Source organism: Cricetulus griseus, chromosome X (assembly GCF_003668045.3).
Source record: "Cricetulus griseus strain 17A/GY chromosome X, alternate assembly CriGri-PICRH-1.0, whole genome shotgun sequence".
Taxonomy (NCBI): Eukaryota; Metazoa; Chordata; class Mammalia; order Rodentia; family Cricetidae; genus Cricetulus; species Cricetulus griseus.
The window spans coordinates 126005957-126023152 of NC_048604.1; the positions used below are offsets into that span (position 1 = coordinate 126005957).

At 40.4% G+C, this 17196-nt stretch overlaps 1 pseudogene; it reads right to left on the minus strand.

Moving 5' to 3' along the window:
• Nucleotides 1-237: 237 nt before the first annotated feature.
• Nucleotides 238-1588, minus strand: LOC107979307 (annotated as a pseudogene).
• Nucleotides 1589-17196: the final 15608 nt, after the last annotated feature.

Genomic DNA, 17196 nt, shown 5'->3' on the forward strand with positions numbered 1-17196 from the left:
CCTGAAATTTAAAAAATTAACATCAAAGAAGGAAAGCTTCTACACTCTTATGCAGACCACTAGAAAGAAGCAACCATTAGAAAGATAAGAAACTGTCTCAAAGAATTTTTATAATCCTTCTTCCCCAGTAAAGTAATGTTATTAAATAATCCAATCCATTCACAAAATGGCTTTCTGCATCTGCTCTGGTTTTTTCTGCAATGTCACTGCATATTTAGATACCCTGAAGCTGTTCTTTTACCTCTGGGCTCCCATCCTCCCACCATAGTGCCCACTTTCTCCACTTCCTCTGGAACCATAGTCTCCTCCACCATATTGTCTTCCCATGTTCCTGCTACCATCAGAGTTTCCACCCTTCATTGTATCATAGTTAGAAGGCTGGTGGTTATGATTTCCAAAATCATTGTAATTTCTACTTATGTAAATTCCTCCTTCATAGTTGTCATAACCACCTCTATAGCCCCAACCCTGATTGCCATACATGGGTCCTCACCCACCATATTCTCCTTTTCTTCCCCAATAACCAGGGCTGCCTCCAAAAATGGCCACCTCCAGATCTACCTCAGTACCCATTATAGCCATCCGTAAATCCATGTCCACTTCCATATCTGTTAGATATTTGCCTCCTAAAGTTGCTTCCTGATCCTGCTCCAAAATTGCCACCGCCACTTTGAGAATCCCCCAAACCAATGTTTCTTTCTCCTCCACTCTTATAACTTTGTGTTGGTCCTGATACAGTCTCTCAACTCACCAGTCTACCTCATAAAATAGCAGTGAGCTACATGAGCATAGTCCACCACCTCATCTCTTATTCTCCTTCTTGCCAATCAGAGACAGCCACCCCAACCCTCTCGAGATGGGAGCATTCCCTTTCTTTCTTTCCCTGAGCTAGAACCCTTAAAATGGCCATGTGCCATTGCTGTCTTTGCCCCATCTAGAAGCAGCCCCCACTTCACCCCTACTTCTGCTTGTTCCCTCTCATGTAAATAAAATTTCCTTTTGTGCTGAGAATTTGGTGTCTGGGTACGTTCTGTGCCTGGGGGCTCTTCACTCTGGATCTCCTGCATTTCTTGTCTTGACAATGCCTTTCTAACTTCTGCATTGTGACTATTGATGGTGTGATATTTTTGCAATACAACTTTATCCACAGGATCATAGTAATCAGAAGTAACAAAGTCAAAACCTCTTTTCTTTCCAGACTATCAGTAATTATTTCAATAGTATCAATTTTACCATATTCTTCAAAGTAATCTCTAAGATAGTGTTCCTTAGTATCTTAATTCTACCAACAAACAACTTTTCACAGTCATGTAGCAACTTTTGCCTGACTTCACTCTTGCTACAGCACATTGTGGCTTAACTACCCTCCCATCAATGGAATGAGGTCTTGTAGCCATGACAGCCTCAACGTTGGCCATGGATGAGAAAGTTATAAAACTAATTTCTCTTTATCTTTTGGTTTCAGGATCCTTCATAATAACACTCTGAATTTTCCCTATTGCTTGCAGTAGTTTCTCCAAAATTTCTTCTGTGGTTTCAAAGCTTAAGCCACTAATAGTTTATAGAACTATTCCTTTTCTCTCTCCATCGTGAATGTAGTCATTTCAGTCCAATTTTCTGTAGCTGAGTCAAATGAGAAAGATATCTCTGGATGCACACAGGCATGAGACATGTCTTGATATTGTGGCGAGAGCAGCCACTGCTTGAGAAATTGCACTGCTGGGAGCACCTGCACACAGGACTCAGTGCCACTGCTACTCGTAGATGATTCTCTAAGCCTGTGAAATACTCAGAGGTTAGCATTATGTCATCTATATAATGAAACATTTTCACAGAGGGTCAGACAGGATAATAAAACAAGGTCCTGTGCCACCATCCCATGACAGTGGGAGTATGAAAGTAACCTTGAAAGAATACTCTGGAAGAATACTCCATTACTATTTCCAGTGACTACAAAATTGGTCTTTGGATTCAGCAGCTAAGGAAATAATAAAGAATGTACTAGCAAGGTCCACTACAGCATGAGAAAACATCAACTGCATCAGTTATTCAGCCAAAAGAGTAATGTTAGACTCAGAGGCATGGATGGGGGTGTGAGACTTATTTAAATTCCTATAACCCACAATTATTCTCCAGGGCCCACCTTGCTTCTTTACAGGCCCCATTGGGATCTTTAGAGTGCTGTGTGCTGCATAAATAATTTATTCTTTTTCTGTAACTTCATCATAGCCTCCAGACAGTCTGTCTTGTTTTATATTGTCTTAGTTAGGGTTTCTATTGCTGTGAAAAGACACCATGACCACGGCAACTCTTAGAAAGAAAAACATTTGATTGGGGCTTGCTTAGTCCATGTTTGTCATTGTGGGAAGCTTGATAATGCACAGGCAGACATGGTACTGGAGAAGGAGCCAAGAGCTCTCCATCTGGATCAGTTGGCAGCAGGAAGAGCAAGTGAGCCATTGGGCCTGGCTTGAGCATCTGAAACCATAAGGCCCACCACCCAGTGACATGCACCCTCCAACAAGGCCACACCCATTAAAGCAAGAATATACCTCCTAATAGTGCTACTCCTTTTGGGACTATGGGGGACATTTTTATTTAAACCACCACAGATATTCACCATACTACTTGGGGTAGGAAATTTTACATGTCCCCGTTTTGTTCAGCCATTCATAGTCTCTTTTGCTCTCTGTGTTCTCATGTAAAACTCTCCAATGTTGGTATGTAGGATGTGCCCAGGAATATGTCCACCCACCAGTCTACTCCCTTTCAGTGGAGACAAACATACCATATACTCTTCAGGGGTATAATTTCACAACCTTAGGATAAGCTTGGTCCCTTTATTTGCGTAGCCCTATATTTTCATATTCTCCTACTGTTGCTCATTAACCCTGATGGTTTTGGGGATTCCCATAAATTAAATTCCATTCTGTTCCAGTATTCATTAAAGCCCAAGTATTTTGAACATTAGTAGGCAATCAATGAAGATATAATTAACACAAGTCCTCTGGTTACAATGTATGGCACTCACATCAAGAAAAACTTAGCAGCCACATCAGAGGATCAGTTGGGATGGTTCTTGATCCAAAACATCTTATTCCTCTAATAGAAGGTGCAGTGGGGTGACATGTAACTCCCTGTGTTCAACCCCTTTTAAACTTTTGGTGAGCTTTTCATCAGGCTTTAATTTCTTTAAAAGACTCTCAAGCACAGATTTTGTTGTTGTTGTTGTTGTTTTTTAATCAAAAATTTCCCTAGGAAATCCAGCTCTACAAATATTGCCACATTTGCCTTGGAGTAACATGGGCAGAACCCATTACATTTACTCCTTTCCTTATTTCTCAAGTGCTTTACCACCTTAAGGATTCAATTCATAAACTGTTCTAGATCATTCAGGTCTGCCAAAACTTCTACTCCGTGAATATTACATTCTACCATGGGACTTAACAAAGCCTATAAAGCTCCACACTAGTCTTGAGGTTCCTGCAGAATCAACTTTATTAAAACCTCTTTTATTAACATAGTTTTACTTGGCCTGGGGAACTGGGAAGAAAACACCACTTTTCTTATCCCCAGTTTCTTTACTATCACTATTACCCCACTTTCTCCGGTTTTGCTGTCTAGTTCTTCCAAATTGTGGATCCCAGGAGGGGCTTTTTAGGACAGATATAACTTGTACTCTCTTTCTGCATATCCTGTCAATCATAAGAAAGAACAAGACAGCGCCTCCATTCCATCTTCTCTTACACAAGCAATTTCCCCTCTGAGAAGCATCTTAGACTTAGATTCATTTCTTGGCATACATAGTAGCAGCTTGCCAACTTCTATGGCAGTTTTCTGATACTGTTTGCCCTTATGTGCTACTTCTGTGGACCACAAATTTGTTATAAACCCTTGATACTATTTAGGGAATCTCGCTAGTCATGGCATGAAATGCACTCTTAAAAGAAGGCATGCCACTTCGAATCACACAGAGGAAGGCAGTCCCACTGGGATTTCCTCTATTGACTCCCATTAATACTTTACTTTAACCTTGGTTGCATGTATCAGCATCATTATAGAAGACAGGAGCTCATTGTATTTAGTCTGAGGATTTGTAGGGACAGGATCGCCCCTTTGGTCTGAGGATTCGGTAGAGGTAAGAACTAGTGGCTAGCTGCTCTTCTGATCTTCTAGCATTAAACCCAACATCTGACTCTGGGTTTTTATTATTAAAACTAGTTAGAATTCATTCTATGATTCTCCTTTGAAACCTATTGAGCCAGGCCCCTGCAGTTCAAATCATCTACAACACCACTGTCTTCCTTCTTCCCCACTAGGATGGCCCATTAAACTACCCTTAAAGCATTCCACTGCTTTTTTTTTGTTTTGTTTTGTTTTTGTTTTTCTAGACAGGGTTTCTCTATATTGCTTTGGAGCCTATCCTGGCACTCACTCTGTAGACCAGGCTGGCCTCGAACTCACAGAGATCCACCTGCCTCTGCCTCCCGAGTGCTGGGATTAAAGACATGCACCACCAACTCCCGGCTCCACTGCTTTTTTAATCCAAGGTCCCAAAGTCCACATTCCTCCAAACAAAAGCATGGTCAGGCCTATCACAGCAATACCCTAGTCCCTGGAATTAACTTCTGTCTCAGTGTTTCTATTGCTGTGAAGAGACACTATAAAGGAAAACAACATTAAATTGGGGCTGGCTTACGGTTTCATAGGTTTAATCACTTTTCATTATGGTGGGAAGCGTGGTTTGCAGGCAGACATGGTGCTGAAGAAGGAGCTGCGTGTTCTACATTTGAATCTACAAGCAGCAGGAAGAGTTCGAGACACACTAGGCTTGGCTTGAGCTTCTGAGACCTCCAAGCCTGCCTCCAATGACACATTTCCTCCAACAAGGGCACACTTCTTCCAACAAGACCACAGTTACTCCAACAAGGCCATAGGTCCTAATAGTAACAGTCTCTATCATGGGGCCATTTTCATAAAACTACTACATTCAAAAGTGTGGTGATATTTTGTTTATGATATAACAAATAAAGCTTGCCTAAAGATCAGAGTGCAAAGCTAGCCATACCAGTTAGCCATAGAGGCCAGTCAGTGATGGTATACACTTAATCCCAGCACTTGGGAGACAGAGGCAGATGTGTCTCTGTTAGTTCAAGGCTACCCTGAACTACATGAAGATGATCTCAGCACTTGGGATCCCATACCTTTAATCCCAGCACTAGAGAGGAGTATAGGGTGGGAGAAGACAGGAGCTCAGTAAGTCTGAGATTTGGTGGAGACATATGCATTCTGGATATACAGTCTGAGGACAGGATCACCCTTTTGGTCTGAACATTGGTAGATGTGTGAATTCTCTAGTGCCTGGCTGCTTTGCTTCTCTGATCTTCAGCTTTAACCCCAATATCTGTCTCTGGGTTTTTATTATTAAGACTATCTAGAATTCATGGTACATCTGGTGCCTAACTTCTGAGGTATGAATTCACAAAACAGCTGTTTGCCTGTGGCTTTGCAGCCACCGGCATAGGCTGGAGCTACATGCAGCTGGAGTTACTGCCCTGCTGGCCAGGTTTTCCTTTCTTCTCTCATGGTGGGTTTTCCTTGGACCTCATTTTCAGGCTGCTGCCAAACTAGGTAGCTCCCTTAAAATCCGGTCAGGTTTTTACTGTTCTACATAGCATCAGTCAACCTCACATCTTCATCGTCATTTTCAGCAGATTTGGTGAGACAATTGGGAATTTTTAAAGGGAGGAGTTAGTTTAAAGAGAGTTTTTTCCCACATTAAGAATTAGGAAACACAATTATGATAGAGAAAATTAGGTCTTTCTATGATTAGGTAATGCTTGATTTAAAATGGAACAATTAAATGATGAGATAATTGACTTAACTGGGATTGACATAATGTTAATTATCACTTGATAATCCTTTTTGTAATTTTGATAGTTCTTGGTCTAGCTTTTCAAAAATTGTTTGGTATGAGTGCCAAGATACAGGCCTTAGAAAAACTTAATAAAACAGATCATAGAGATATTCAAATCCAGAGAGAGTGATTTAAAGGAGAACTAATTTCAGCATTGTATTATAAGGTTAGAGAGGAACAGTTTAAGGTTATCAAACAGCCAACCTTGATATATCTAGTAGCCTTACAGGAATTTCCAAATTATAAGAGCTGAATGGACTCCTGTGGCAATGTTAGATTTAAGGAGAGTCAAGGAAGTAATAGTCTCATATGGCATGCATTCACCATTTGTGAAGCAGATGTTAAACTCATTCTACTTGTAGTAGAATTATCCCTAGAGACTGGAAAGACCTGGTTAAAGCTCTTTTAGAGCCTGGTCCTCAATTACAATAGAGTACCTGGTTCAGAGAAGAGGCTAAGACCATTGAACTATGGAGTAGAGCTAGAGGTATGGATATCTCCCAATATCAACTTCATGGAGAAGGAGATTATGCTGGTATAGAAAGGCAATGTCTATACAGTGACCACCTCTTGGCTTTATGCTATGCAGCAGCTTTGAATGCTTGGGACAGAATTGGAGAAGTAGGAAAGAAAATTGAGTCATTTACTAAAGTTATACAGGGCCCAAAGGAAGCCTTCATGGATTTCTTGCAAAGATTGACTTCAGCAGTAAATATAATGATGCCAAATTTACAAGATAGAAAAATAATACTTGAATCTCTAGCTTTTGAAAATGTTAATGCACAATGCAGAATGGCAGTTAGGCTGTTAAGGCAAGGTCAGCCCCCTTGTAGGAAAGATCTGAGGTAGAATCAATATTGAATCGCATGACCATGATGATGCTTGGATAGGAGAGGTGACTTTCAGAGGTTGAAGAAAAATTAAAATGTCAACTGTTTCAGTTGTGGCAAACATGGTCACTTTAAAAGGGATTGTAAACAGGATGTTCCTAGAAACAATATTCTTTCTAAGCATAATCCAAACAGAATGCCCCTTCCTTCTGGATTATGCAGAAGGTGTGGAAAGGCAGACATTGGACTAATGAATGTAAATCAACAAGGGACATTCAAGGTAACCCTTTGACATTGGGAAACTCCTGAGGGTCCTCTTATAGGCCCCCATGCCAAATTTGGCTCAGTTGTTTCCTGTCATTGTAGAGGAAACTCCAAGAGCAATTAAAGAACCTAATGCCTATTGTAAAAAACCATACTGCTCTGGATGATAGAAGAGCTTTAGGAGACAAAACAAAAAATTCAGGAGAAGCCATAAAACAAAATTGATAATTATTAGATTAGGAACCTCCCCAAAGTTAGGTTTGGGAAAGGGATTTGTTTTTGTCTTTTCAGGAAAAGAAAACCAAGCATTTTGAGGAATTTAAAACCATTGGACAAATAAACATCCAAAGAAGAAGGGAGAACTACATGGAAAAAATTACCAAGAAAAGGAATAATCTGACCTGATGTGGTCTCTGAAGTCTCTAAAAAGATGATGGAATCCCACAATGATGATTACACCAGGACTATGATAACACCACTAAGCTGAAAAACACCAACTAAAGATCATCTTTGGACTACAAACTGCTCAGAACAATTTCGAGGTGGCTTGCTGAGATGATCCAGCCTCACATACTACTCTAGCCAGGGCTTGAGGCAGGCCTGCGCTATCCCATTATGCAGAGACTGGACAACTAATGATACAGCTACCTCTCCCATGACTTGACAATTAACCCAAATTTTTCTTTTCAGCATCCCCCAAAGATGCCATTTCCCCCAGATAGCAGGAAGTAAATTTAAAACCATAATGCCTACATTCCCAAGAGGTGGGTTGGGTGGTTTTTGGTCTTTTATTGGGTTATGGATATTTGTCATTTTCAGGGGGTTGGTTACAAGTTGTTATTGGTAATGGTCAGGAAAAAAGCTTAACAAATGAGATTAGTGTCAGGGTTCTTGTTTTGAAAAGAAAAAATGGGAATATAGATATGATAGGATAGATAGGATAAAAGGGTAGATTATTGAATCTACTCTGAAAAGAAAAAAGGAAGGATATAGGTATGATAAGATAAAAGGTGGATTATTGAATCTAATTTAAAAAGTACCTACTAGTTTTAAATATTTTACATTGAATTAGACTATTGTATATTGTCCACAAATTTCGTGTATTGAGATTAATTTTGCTAAAACATATGTACACATGATTTTAGTTCAAGGTATTATACCTAAACAGCTCATTGACAATGTAGTGCAAATTTCTAGTTCTTGAAAGTTATTATTATTGTTTAGGATAATAAGGAAATGCTGGTTAGTAATTAGTCACCTATTACATTTGTAGTCATATTAGGTATGTTTTCAAGGTCAAAAGAGATATAGTTTAGGTAGATAGGTCATCTTCAAACACTTCAGAGAACTACAGAATGTGAAACTTAAGATGCTTTAATAACACAGCTTCTTTTTTTTATGACAATGGGACATGTCTGCCCCTTGCAGCACCAAACTACTTCAGAGAAGATGACGGGAGTCTAAGAAACTCCACATGGAGTTTACTTTCTTTGTGGCAAATGTAAGACACTGGGCAAGAAAGTGCCCTTGCCTCAACTGCTGACAGTATGCTGTCTTAATTGGACAAGCAGGACACAAAAGAAAGGACTGCTGAACTTTGCCAAGGCAAGGTAGGACAGCCCTTCAGAATATCCTGCTTCACAGAAACATCTGTCAGAGATGCTAGGCCTGTAGGCAAAAGATGGATCCCAAATGTTGCAGAAGAACCTTGGCTGACTATCCTGGCCGCCAGCTGTTTTTGTCATTTCTCACATTTTTTTTTTGGAATTCGCTTCCTCCTACTTCCTGTTTGCTCAAGTAATATTATTTCCTTCTCGGGTCTCTGAGGGAGTTGAAGATCAGATAGTTATAGATTTCCTTGTTTACAAGACTACAAAAAGAAATGCACTAAAGGGGTGTAAAGTATATAAGGTTGACAGACATTAAGAGATAATTTGCTAATGCAAATTAGAATATAAATTAAATTAGATACAATCTTTTGGACCCACAAAGTTGGGATAGATAATGGAGGATTTTCTCTGAAGTTTTCAAATACAAATAGACAAATTGCATTGTATTTATTGATGTATTTATTTGTATGTGCTTTTTGTATATAGTTTTTCCTTATATTAGTTATACCATTTTATTTTAGACAAAAAAGGGAAAATGTAATATTTTGTTTATGATCTAACAAATAAAACTTGCCTAAAGATCAGAGTGCAAAGCTAGCCACACTAGTTAGCCATAGAGGCCAGGCAGTGATGGCATACACCTTTAATCCCAGCAGCCACACTAGTTAGCCATAGAGGTCAGGCAGTGTTGGTGGTACACATTTTTAATCCCAGCACTTGGGAGACAGAGGCAGATGTATCTCTGTTAGTTCAAAGCTACCCTGAACTACATGAAATTGTTCCAGTCTAAAAGTGAATCAGAGCTCAGACAAAAATGATCTCAGCACTTGGGATCCCATACCTTTAATCCCAGCACTAGAGAGTAATATAGGGTGGGAGGAGACAGGAACTCAGTGCAGTCTGAGGTTTGCTGGAGACAGATGCAGTCTGAAGAGGTGGTCTGAGGACAGGATTGCCCCTTTTGGACTGAGTCTTGGTAGGGGTAAGAACTTTCTAGTGGCTAGCCACTTTGCTTCACTGATCTTCAGCATTAATCTTAATATCTGTCTCTGGGTTTTTATTATTAAGACTAACAAGAGGGGCTGGCGAGATGGCTCAGCGGTTAAGAGCACTGACTATTATTCCAGAAGTCCTGAGTTCAATTCCCAGCAACCACATGGTGGCTCACAGCCACCTTGAATGAGATCTGGTGCCCTCTGCTGGCATGCAGGCAGAACACTGTAAACATAATAAATAAATCTTTGGCCAGGTGGTGGTGGTGCACGCCTTTAATCCCAGCACTTGGGAGGCAGAGGCAGGCCGATCTCTGTGAGTTCAAGACCAGCCTGGTCTACGAGAGATAGCTCCAGGACAGCCTCCAAAGCCACAGAGAAACCCTGTCTCGAAAAACCAAAAAGAAAAAAAAAAAGACTAACAAGAATGTGTGCTACACAAAAGCAAATCAGTAAGTTCAAGAAACCTCCTCCCAGATGGTCAGAATCTCTTTCTACAACCATTGTTGTTGTTTAGCGCTTCCATAACTCTGTAGAGGAACTTTCTCCTAACTCTTGGAAGTTTCAGCTTTCTGAGACATATGAAATTCTTTTGCCTCCAAAGTCTTATGAGCTTCTCCTCCTGGAAGGACTGTTTTAATTCTGGGGAAACTACTCTAAAGCACAGGTAAGTCACACATCTGTGTACTCAATAGCCAGATGCGAGACACTGTGTGTCTTGTGCACCTGAACATTAAGAGGGAAGCAATTTGGCCCTGAAGCATGTGTGGACTACCTTGATCCCCTAGGCTATAGTGGGAGGTATTCCATATGTGGCTGCTGAGTTGAGGAACCCTGAAAACGTGTGACTGGTAAAGAAGATTGCAAGGCAGAGACACCTTTCTGAGACTGAATGTCTAAAAGAAGTGGAGGAGGCCTTTAGAAAATCATTCTAATTATCCCCCCTCTCTATCTGTCTGTCTGCACATGCATACCTCATGGCACACACGTGGAGGTCAAAAGACAACTTTTGGGAGTCACCTCTACCTTTCCACTATGTGTGTTCCAGGGATTGAACTCAGTTCATAAGCTTTGACAGCAAAGCCAATGCCTTTACCTATTGAGTCATCTGGCCAGCACCAGAAGGAGACATTTTTGTCAATAGCATGATCCTGTGGTTGTTGCACTTGGATCTGCTGTGTGTGATCTAGTTCCTCTCCAGAGACACATCAAGAACTCAGAGTTTGGATGGGATGGCTAATGCTTATTTAAATTCCTAAGGACAAATTAACAAAGTTGAGCTTGCATACCATGTATGAAGCCTTGGTTTCCATCTCAAACACCCAAATAATTGGAAGCACATATCTCTGTCTATCTATGTATAAAAGTTGTTTTACTCAGTACAAACCAGCGTAGTTCACTGTTACTTTTTTTACTGAGAACCCAACCTTCCCAATTACCAGATAGAAGGAATACTGGAACTTTCTGGAGAAACAGATGACACAATACCACTGTGATAGTGGTGCTCCTTTGCTGTAGCTACCTACAAACTGGAAAAGTCAAAAGTAGGGGTTCACACAGAAGACTCAACTTCTCATGTGAAGGAGGAGACATTGTCTTTCTTCCCCTGGGGCCTAGTGTTATTTTCAGGTCATGGACCAGGAACTAAATGAGAAGGGGATGTCTGACTGCCTGTGAGGGACTGATGTAACACAGGTCTTCCCTAATTGTAGGATTGAGCAATGATGTACATGTTTTGTACAATCAGTGTGGAAACTAGAAAGACAACCACGGGATTATTTTGACTGTAGGCCACTGATGGGGGACGTCCTTCTGTGTATGTTTATCTTATTGGTTGTTGAATAAAGCACTGTTCAGCCAATGAGGCAGCAAGTTAGGTGGGACTGGGAGTCAAGGAGGATTCTGGGAAATACAGTAAAGTCTTGTGATCCAGGCAGGAAGTGACATAGCTGTCAGACTCAGAATATAAACAGGGACAAACAGGAAGCAGTTTGGAATGAACAACACCCAACTTCCCAAATATTGTTTATAAATGTTTGTTTTCATTTAAATGGGGTTGGTTATAAATGGTAATGATCACAGTCAATCTCTTTTTAAAGGAAAAAAGGGAAATAGGATATAGAAATGAATACATTAGTATGGATTTTTATTTAGTGATATAAATTTAAGGTTAATTTTGTGATATGTATATTTCTCCTCTTATTTAAGTATTGTGTTTATACAGATCTTTGAAAATGTAATGCATCATTAAATACATATTATATAATCACATATAATAGTCAGAACTTACAGTTAGGTTAGTTAGGTTTTCTAGATATACAGAGATGTATTTGAGATGGATAGATATTCTTCAAACCTTTCAAAGACCTACAGAATATATGGCATTTAAATGGTTTAGGGTTTTTCTTGGCAGTGAACAACTGCTCCTGGCACACCAATTATGTCTGAAAGGAAGATGGGCATCGAAGAAACTCATTATGGAGTTTACTTTCAACATGGCAAGATTAACCATTTGGGCAAGAAACTGCTCTTCCCTGGCTGTTTGTTGCTGTATAAACTGGACATGTAGGACCCACAAGAAAGTGACTGCTGAACTTACAAAAACAAGATGAACAGTCCTGAAGGATTCCTGCTTCACTGAGAAGTCTTCCAGACACACTGTGGCCTATAGGCTGAAGATGGATGCCCCAACTTTACAGAAGAACTTTGGGTGACTGTCCAGGTAGTGAGATGTCTCTCTCAGTTCTAGAGTTTATATATTATCCTTCTGTTGTCTTTGATGGAGTTGAAGACAGATAGTTTTGGTTATAGTTTTCTTTAGTTATTATAAAAGATAAGATACATATAAGAACTTAGACTCACAAAGATACGATAGATGATAGAATATTTTCTTTAAATCTTGCTAAATGTTAATGAACTAAATACCGTAACTATAGTTCTTACTTGATAACTGTTTTGTTATATATTTTACTATGTTAATGTTAAAACCCTTCTTTTTATTTAGACAGAAAAGAGGAGATGATGGGGGATGTCCTTCTTTGTATGTTTATCTTATTGGTTGTTGAATAAAGCACTGTTTGGCCAATGAGGCAGCAAGTTAGGTGGGACTAGTAGTCAAGGAGGATTCTGGGAAATGTAGTAAAGTCTTGTGATCCAGGCAGGAAGTGACATAGCTGTCAGACTCAGAATATAAGCAGGGGCAAGCAGGAAGTGGCACTCTTCCTCCTGCTCTCTGCTCTGGAGCAGCCCTGTGATCCCGGCAAGAGAAGACGCCTGCTGCTGGTGTCCGATCAGATAAGTCTTTATAAAATATATAGATTAAGAAATCCTACTCATTGGCCAGCAGCATTGTATCCAATGTAAGTCTCTGTGTGTTATTTTGGCTGCCCATGTGGCAGCGCGGCTCGGGTGGCTTGGCAGAAAGATTTATCATTACAGGCCATTTTACCCTGAATGGGATTTATGTATGTTTAAGGGTTTACCAGTTTACATGAGACCTCATAACTTCCTGGTAATTCTGCCAATAGAAAATGCTAGCTGATATCAAAGATTTCTTATTTCATTTGGGAAGGTCAGAGAGGGCTTATTGAGTGACAGATGGTATGTGACATGGTGACCTATTAGCTTCATCATAACCCGCCCCCCCTTAGACACATCCAGAAGAATAGAGTTTAACAAAATTCCTGGTTTCCCTATGGCCCAATAATGTTAACAAACTACCATTAGAGGTTATATTGAACCCCAAGGAACAATATATCAAATTGAATATTCTTTGTCCAATAATTGGAATACACATGCCTAGAATACTCCCTCTTCAGAGGAAGCCTCTCTTTCTGCCCTTATTCCTGATCCCTGCCTGTTTCAGGGACCAGTTCACAGAAGCGAGCTGTTCTGGAAAATAGCCATCTGTCTACCATATTAACTGTGGTCTGAGCTCCTGATAATAAATACTACTGGCTGATGCTGTTGTCCCTAAGTGATTAAATCTCATTACAGGAAAAATTCATGCATTAAAGGGACCACCCCATGAGGTAACAAACATAGGGGATTCACAGGGAGAATCATTCACTTAGCTATTACAACTAGTCCAGATTTGCTGAAAGATGTTTCTGTCCTAGTTGTTACCCTCCAAGTTGTCTCTTTTCCTATCACTGGAATGAATGTCCCTTGCTCTGGAGGTTGCTTCATGTAGTAATCTTGAGATCCTTTCACTACTGGTGGCACTACCTGGAGGAACCTGTCACCCTACCTTCCATGGTGCATGGAAATAAACATAGCACCATCTTAGGCATAGATTAAAGTATATGAAAGTATGGGGAAAATTCCTATCACGTTATTTGCAGTTCCCAGTTATAACAATGTTTAATGACTGAATGGGAAACACAACTACTTCCTTTACCAGACACCACCAAACCTACAACATTCAATACAGTCTGGGGGAGATGGTGTGGAGAAATAGACTTGGTTGATGTATTCTACTCAGTGAGAAATATCACAAAAAGGCACATTATTATTTTCTCTGTCTTTGGAGCTTTATAATTCACATTTCCTAATCACTGGGTTAGGGACCTCTATAGTTCAGCAACTGTACATGGACTTTACAGACAGGAGGCTGCTCCATGCCCTGACAATAAGTCAGCTTTATTATCTTGTCCTCATTTCTGAATACTGCTGAGTCTGCCTGCCTCCCTCCCTGCCTGCCTGCCTGTCTATATCTTTCACATCACCTATAAATGTTTCACTTTTCAATGTGGACCCAAGCAACAGGCATTGGCTTCTCTTGTGAGTGCCTTGAGGAAAAGACATGTAATTAGAACTTTCCACCATGCCAATTGCCTTCCAGAAGTTTCTGGACCAAATAGACAGGCAGCCATAAGTGCTTCCAAGACTCTGCCTGAAGGCCTTTGTCCAAAGACAGGTGTCTGTTGGCCTGGAGATAGTCATTTAGGAAACTGAAGCCTCCACTGGAACAGAGCCTATGACCCTGAACATAAGATTCTACAATGACACATAAAACAGAATTAGCCTCAGGTCAGCCACAAATGCCTACTTATGAATATGGGAATGGTATTTATAGGATCAATCTACACGGGCTTGTTGAAAACCCATAAGGAAATGGCTCTGCTCATTTGTCCTGCTCAAGGAGGTAATTCATCCAGAATTCCAGAAATGCCTGTACTTTGGCACATTGGAGACTAAAAGGAAAATTATCAGCATTTTCCAAACAAAATAGTTATTTTTCCCTCCCCTCTCCACTCTTTGTGTGTGTGTGTGTGTGTGTGTGTGTGTGTGTGTGTGTGTGTGAGAGAGAGAGAGAGAGAGAGAGAGAGAGAGAGAGAGAGAGAGAGAGAGAGAGGATCTTACTATGATCTGATGCTGCCCTGGAATATGGACTATTGAGGAATTTGTAGGAAAGTGATCTCCTAACAGGCAAATGTATCACACACACACACACACACACACACACACACACACACACACACACACACACGGAGCACTATATCACTATATCACTTTTTGTGGACAATGGAGTTCAGACGTTGATATCCAGAGCAAAGGAACATCTTATATTCTTCATCTTTCCCTCCTATCTCACAGAGAATCCAAAGCACAAACACGTCCTCTTGCTCCTGATGTGCACTCAACATGAAACACCATGTCTGGAACTATCCTCATGTCACCCAGTATAGGTCAAGAAAACCACCCACATTGTCTTCAGAGATACTTTCACCTACACACTGTGGCTCCACTCAAGGCTCTGTGAATCATAGCTGGATGTATGCTTCATACCCAGGAGAGGGAACTATCTTACCAGTCCCAGATAACACCCAAGGAACAACTAGGTTCCTAATGCCATGCACAGATGACATGTATCTTTAAGCCCCCCTTTGTGGCTTAACTCTCCTTGCCTGAAAAGCTCCTAACAGTGGTGACCAAAGTCAATCAGTCTCTCATAGTCCTGGTTATTTATACTTTACTTCTGACAAAGTTTGTCTGGAAATGCCATGCCAAATAAGTAGTTCAGTGCAATGCAGAACGTGCAGTAGATTTGGGACAGAAAGATATATATTAATGGATATCTGGGTTGTCATTTGCCTATTTTTTTTTAGTTTTTTTGTCCTGGAACTTGCTCTGTAGACCAGGCTGGCCTCAAGCTCATGGAGACCTGCCTGCTTCTGCCTCCCAAGTGCTGTGATTAAAGGCGTGTGCCAACAACGCCCGGTGTCATTAGACAATTAACTTGATAAGACACCAACGTTGAGTTCTTTATTCTTTCTCCTAGCTATGCAATCACAGCCACACCCATTATACTTCAACCCAATGCTAAGCCTGTGACGCACAGGTGCCTTGTAAGTCCTGTGGGACAATTCTGTCCATACATCAGAAAAAAAATCTGACTAGCATTAACCAGTGATATCTGCTGATGAACTTTTCCAGGGGAGACACACAAATAGGTATTCACTCCAGATAGGGTGCCGATAACAGAGTAACAAAATGATTCTACTCAAGTCTAGCTCAGTGAACCAATGAGTTTAATTAGGGCTATTTACAGGAGCATGTGTGAGAGGTTCCTTACTGGAGCAAGGGCAACTTATGAATGACTATACTACTGAAAAAAACTAGTTCTTTCTAGGGCTCACAAGATCCCTACCCCTCCTTGCTGAACTATTGGATACTGTTGGGTTTTGCATGAAGAACAGCCATTATCTTCAGTTGTATAGCCAAAAGTGAGCCTACCAAGCTGCAATGGACAGTTCCAATCCCATGGTCACATTGACAGCCCTGGTTAAAATAGTGGATCTCAAAGTATAACAAAAAGACATGAATGTAGGAAAGGGACTTGTAAGGGAGAGTGAGGGTTGACAGGGATGGGAGGGAGATAGTAAAGATAATAAAGAGTAATCAGAATGCATTATATACATGTATGAAATTAACAAGGAACAAATTTAGTTAATACAAAAATTTTCTCTCTTAACTGTCTATATTCCCTCAGTCTCCTCTACCCTGGCAACCATTAGTTGCTTATAAGTCATTGGAGAAGCCTCTCATGACCTTCTCCCCACTCCTTGATGGATCATAAATAGGCCTAATCTTTTACAGATCTTGTGGGGGTAATTATAGATGCTAAGAATTAAAGAGAGCAATGATAATGCCATTCTGAGAAAACAGCATTCCCATAGTACCACAAATCTAGTAATGGGTTACACTTATGGATTGCCATTTAAGGCATGCTCGGAGATAGCATATGGTTAGCATTACAACAAGGGTGCTCGTGATTAGTGCAAACTAATTAAAAACTCTGTGATTTAAAATGTCTACTTGAAAATAGAAATAATTATTGCTAGAGATTGGGAAGGTTGTGGAGAGGAAGGGTGGGCAAAATGTAGATTGGATTTGATCAATGCAAACTGTATGCTTGGATGATGTCTTAGATACTATTTTATTGCTATGAAGAGACACCATTACCAAGGCATCTCTTATAAAAGAAAGCGTTTATTGAGGGCTTGCTTACAATTTCACAGGTTTAGTCCATTATTATCATGGCAGGGAGCATGGTGACATGCAGTTAGGTGCTGGAACAT